Below are 5,973 nucleotides of genomic sequence, written 5' to 3'. Positions count from 1 at the left end.
GCCTTCATAGCTAGCTTAATTCTGCATGGAACAGAATCAACAAGGTGCTGAAAACATTACTCAAAGATTTCTGTCAATGTTGACATGAGAGCATCATACAGTTGCTGCAGGTTTGTTGGTTACACATCCATGATGTGAATCTCCAGTTCCACCACACCCCAAAGGTGCTCTATTGGACTGTGAAGGCCATTTGAGTACAAGAAGCTCACTGTCATGTGAAACCAGTTTAAGATGATCTGAGATTTGTGACACGCTGGAAGCAGCCATCAGAAGATTGGTACGCCATGGTCATGAAGGGATGACACAATACTGAGGTGAACAGTGCTCAGTTGGTACTAAGAGGCACAAGAAAGTGCCAAGAAAATATCCCCCGTACCATTACAACACCTCTACTACAAGCCTGAACTACTGATCCATCCCCGTGTTTTTTATTGTTAATTTCTACCCTATTAACCAAGTGTCGTAACAGAAATTGAGAAATCCAGGATTTTTCTGACATACCCAGACCAGCCTGTCTGGCACTGGAACCATGCCACGTTCAAAGACATGTAATCCCTTTTCTTCCTCATTCTGATGCTCAATTTGAACTTCAGCAGGTCATCCTGACCATGTCTACATGCCTAAATGCACCGAGTTGATCTGATAGGATTGGCTGATCAGATATTTGCAGTAACAGGCAGTTGAATAGGTTTACCTAACTAAGCGACCAGTTGGTGTGTATGACAGGGCGTGCCAGTTCTTGGATTTCTCAGCATGCTGAAGTGCTTGGGCTTTCTTAGACAGCCTTTCCTAAACAAAAACAAAGGGGGGAAAAGCAGAAGAATGAATCAAATATAGCATTTATAGGCTCAGTTGCAAGCTGTGAGCATTAACCAACTAGGTTACAACCTAATGCTAATGTAGTACTCCACTCGTATTTTCTATCTAGAAATATTTAGAAAATATCTAAAAAACAGTTGAACTTTAATATAACTTCTTCTTTGCTTGATATAGTGTATATAGCTGTGAAAATCACATGTGTGAGATCCTTTTATACTTATCTTGTTTCAAAATGAGTCAGTCAGACTCAAACCTTTCAACCTACTCCACAAGTTGATTACTCATCTTGCATGAACAACCTTCTGAACAGAGTCCCGACAATACTCCACGTCACTGATATAAATCATAATCCAGACTAGCATGGTGAGGGATTTTCACTGATCTCTGAGCTCCTGGTGACTCACAGTTTATGCCATTTTGCAAGTATATTATGTACACACCAACCACCTACCTCATGACACCCCCTTCCCACCCTCAGTCAAACCTACTGACATACATCATCTCTCCTCTCCCGCTTTGTCTGACCTAGAAATCAGCATCCACACCCATTTTGTGGGTCTATTGGGTGTTGTTATTGTGTTTGAGTTCTTATTACTTTCCAATTATTTTTGCCAGAAGGGGCCTATGACAGGGAGAGTCAGACAACCATCTCTTTCCTCCTCAACGACCAAAAAAGAGCCCTCTTGTTTTGTCGCCTCATCCTCTTTATCCCCCTCTTCTGAAATTGAGGGGGACATGGGATGGGTACAGACTGAGCTATTGAGAGACAGAGAGGCGCCTGTTGAAATGAGGAGCGATCAGCCAAGGGTAGGAAGACCAGACTCAGATCTGGCACTGACAACACTGTGGCCACATTCTTCACAGTGGACAAACAAAATGACAGACAGCGAAAGGTCTCTCAAATCTCACCGAAGCAAATCTGTCCTGTGAACGCTTTAAATTCCATATTTTTTAGCTTTTGGTTATAGGTACCTGTCATCTCTCCTGAATGTTTCCTCTCTTTTCTTGCTTTCCTCCCACTTATCGCTGACAGCTACTAATCTGTCCATCCTGTCATGCACAGAAGAAATATTGCAGTCTGTAATGTAATCCTGCATCATCCTCGTGTTCTATCACTCGTGCTCTTCCTTGAATCTTATAAGAATATTCTATCTGCAGTAATTATAAGTTAGTCTAACTACAGACACAGCATGATGTGACCAAAAAAAAGGTTGTTTAATAGAACTAATAGCCTCCTTTTAGAAGTGAATTATACACTCGTAACAGATGCAAAAGTAATTTTACATTGTTGTGGTACATTTGCAGTGGCATAAATAATGAGTATGCTTCTGGCAAGGCATGTTGGGCCCTGCAGGAGAGCCGAGGAAGCAGGGCCGTTAGAGAGACACAGAGAGAGGTGGGAAGAGATAACGCTGAGAGCAGAGAGCAGAGAGAAAAGATAGGATATATCTTTTAAGTTATTTGCTGTCTGGATTTAAAAAAAAAAAAGGTCACCTCCATCACTACCAGCTCGTGCTATGTACTGGTTCTATTAAAAGAATTAGCATAGCCACATTTCAATAGTGGCTTTGTCATTGTACTAAAGTGACTGACTGCTGCAGTTGCTGTGAAGATCGTAATGGAGAACACAGCATTCACACATATACTGACTGTAGCGCTAGATTTGATCTGTGACTGTCGAGTTTATTTGCAGCACTTCTCTGGGATGTTGTTCTCACGGCACCAAGCAACAGCTTCTGATGAAGGCGCAACGGGGGTGTTATATACTGCAGGCAAATGATTACAAAAGAAAGAAAGAAAGAAAGAAAGAAAGAAAGAAAGAAAGAAAGAAAGAAAGAAAGAAAGAAAGAAAGAAAGAAAGAAAGAAAGAAAGAAAGAACACACAAACTTTGAAATGTTTCAAATGCAATCAGCATCTGTCACTGAGCCTCACTGTGCAACGTAAGCCTGCAAGGGGAGAATGAGGAGCAGAGGTGATGTGACAGTTTTGAAAGTTGTGTCTTCTTCTGCTATTCTAGAAGCTTCTTGGAATCAGAGATTCACGTTTAGGCCACAGACTCAAACATACAAACACACATATATGCATGACAGGAACTAATCAAAGAGTTTAGCAGCTGTTGAGTAATAGAGAAACAGGAAAGGTGACAAACATCCCCCTAAACAAATTAGCCTCATATCTGAACTATGTTTGTTTTTTTTGTCTCCAAGTCCGTCCCTGCGTGCTGCTTCGATTATTGTTGTGTTTGCATGTGTGTGTGTGTGTGTGTATCACCAACGTATGCTCACACAGCCACACTGCGGGAAATCACCCTTCCATCTAAGGAAAAACATGCCACAAGCTTAATCATTTGTGCTTGTGGTTTTATGTGAAGGTATGAGGTCAGGTATGGAGCACTTAGTTTGGGTGTGATTTTAGTCGGCTCAGCAATTATTTTTATCAGTTGTGATGTCATTGTTTGCACACAATTAGGTCTTGGATCTGTAAATAAAACTAAAACCAAATTTAAAACACAAATGGTATCATCTCTCTTAACAGACAGCTCATAGTAGTGTGCCAAAATCTTAAGACAGAAGACGATTTTGCACACTGGAAGGTGAAAGGTCTTCTAGTAGGTGCATTTGCTGAAATGAAACCTTAGGCTATCCATCCATCTTCTTCCACTTATCCAATTCAGGGTCACAGGGGGTGCTGGAGCCTATCCAAGCTGTCATGAATGGACAAGTCACCAGTCTATCACAGAAAACCATTCCTATCTACAGCCAATTTAGAATTACCAATTAACCTCAACATACGTGTCTTTGGATTGTGGCAGGAAACCAGAGAGAGCCTCCAAACTCCAAATAAAGGCCCCAAACTGGTCATTTGATTCAAACCCACGACCTTCTTACTGTGAGGAAACAATACAAACTACTGCACTGCCATTGGTTCCGCCTCTAATCATTCTCTGACAACAACCACTAGCTACTGTGAAAATATATATATGTATGTATGTATATAGCCTTTACTAGCTCTTTTAAATGTCTGTCTGAACAGAAGAGAACATCATGAACAGTATGCTCACTATCATCTATCCAGACAGCCTGGCTACACCGAAGTACACATAAAATCTGGCATTTCCCAGGAGGCTGGGTCAGTGACCTAACCATTAGTTTGCCACATTACAGACAGTAAAAGGGTTTAAACAAAGGCTTGTGTTCTGCACTGATTTGGAAGGTGAAACAAATGTGATGGTACATTTTCATAGTTAGATAGAATAATGTGTTCCAGCTTTGGTCTGCTGCTGTTGTGTTTTTTAGTCATCTGCACACTGTGTGTCATGATACCAGATTTTCACTGCATAATTATCCCCAAAAAGTAATTACAATGATATGACTGCAAGTACTGTGGTATTAAAAAACTGTATCAGAAGATTTTATTATTAACTTTGTCTGCTAATTGCAAATGAAAACAGGTGGAACTTGGGAAAGCACTGTGGTTATGAAATGCAGGCAGTGGATATAAATCTTGACGTGCAGCGTCGTCCTACATTTGAAATGTCTGGCACATCTGACTTCTTTTGAGTGATGGCCCTTCATTCTCAATCTCGGTTGCATTGTAAGCAAAATGTTACAGAAATCAATAGAATGGATGACTAAATAAAGGTCAGAGCAGTCTCTTGTACAAATGACAAAAACAGATGTCTGTGGACGTGTGAAATAGCATGCACATGTGCAGATTAATTCCCACCTCTCACAACAAGACCCTGTGCACCTGCTTCGCGTATTTGTGTGTGCGTATATATAGCAGAGAGAGAGATTTATCTCTGTCCTTTGCTGCAATGTCAGACCCAATTTTTCCTTCATCCAGAAGCCACAGCAGCAGGCATCAAAGCTCCAGGGGCAGCATCTCGCACACAGCCCCTCACGACACGACAAGGACCTTTACCACTCTGCATTTCATCCACTTAATTATCTCCCACTCTGTCCATCTCTCCCCTTCCCTCTCTCCAACACTTCCCTTCAAATTAATTACTCCCCTCCAATACAATACAGCTTAACTTTGGAGAAAAAAGAACCCAGAATTTTTTTTAAAAAAAAGCAAGACCTCACATCTTATCTCATCTTCACTCAATAAAGATGTTTTGAACATCCCATTGTTGTTTTTAAATTCACATACTGGTATTAAGTCAATCAGATTTTAATGGAAATACAGCCCGACTCTGAATGTTAGAGCCTCACTTCCACATTCAGAGGTGACCCTTTCAATCTGGGGTCATGGTTAGCGGGCATCACTCAGGCTGTCAGTGGTAAAACAGACGCCTCAGGATTACAAATTAAAAGTGCTCCTTGCTTCTTGTAAATTGGTTGTGATTGGAGATGGAAAACGTGATTCATGCATTGGTTGTAAAATTAATATAGCCATGGACTCAAAGCTCCAGGGGAAAACATTGTTATTTTCACAACCCTGCTGAATACGTCCCAATTAATTTAATTGGAAAGTCTGGGGGTTTTCGCATTGTGTTTAAATAGGTGAAACACTGCTGCGATTTATTGTGCTTTGGTATGAGAATGAGTAGCAGAAACCGAAAAGACCTCTGTGTGTGTGTGTGTGTGTGTGTGTGTGTGTGTGTGTGTGTGTGTGTGTGTGTGTGTGTGTGTGTGTGGAGACGGAGGATGGACAAGAAGACAGAGAGAGAATATCACTGCTTGCCCACGGCAGTATCCAGGTCCCTACTAGAAACAACCACCGGAAATTATTTCTGCTTTCAAAATAAAATCTTAATACGTTGAGAAACGCTGGCAAGATAAAGTTCAACGCTGTTACAAAAGTGACTTTTTTAGATATGATTCAATGTTTATTTTATTGATTGATTGATTGATTGATATGCGCCAAAGCTGGGGGGGGGCTAGAGCATCACAAAATACAGGATCCTCATAGAGCCTTTATTTTGTGTTTGACTTTCAACTTTGACTTAAATGACATTTTAAACGCGCCCTGAATCATTATTGCTAACTAACTTTTCAATTGTACTCGATGAACATGTGGCTTTTAACCCTTCTTATTATTCGGGCTTCTCGAGAATTCCCGCAGTACTCGTGGATCATCTTATTTTGAAAGAGTCGAACACGGAAGCCTTATTATACGCTGCCTGACCGGTGAGTAGTAGGAGTTAC

The sequence above is a fragment of the Maylandia zebra genome, linkage group LG2, assembly GCF_041146795.1.
Source record: "Maylandia zebra isolate NMK-2024a linkage group LG2, Mzebra_GT3a, whole genome shotgun sequence".
In the NCBI taxonomy this organism is placed as follows: domain Eukaryota; kingdom Metazoa; phylum Chordata; class Actinopteri; order Cichliformes; family Cichlidae; genus Maylandia; species Maylandia zebra.
This window is presented reverse-complemented; position numbering follows the sequence as displayed.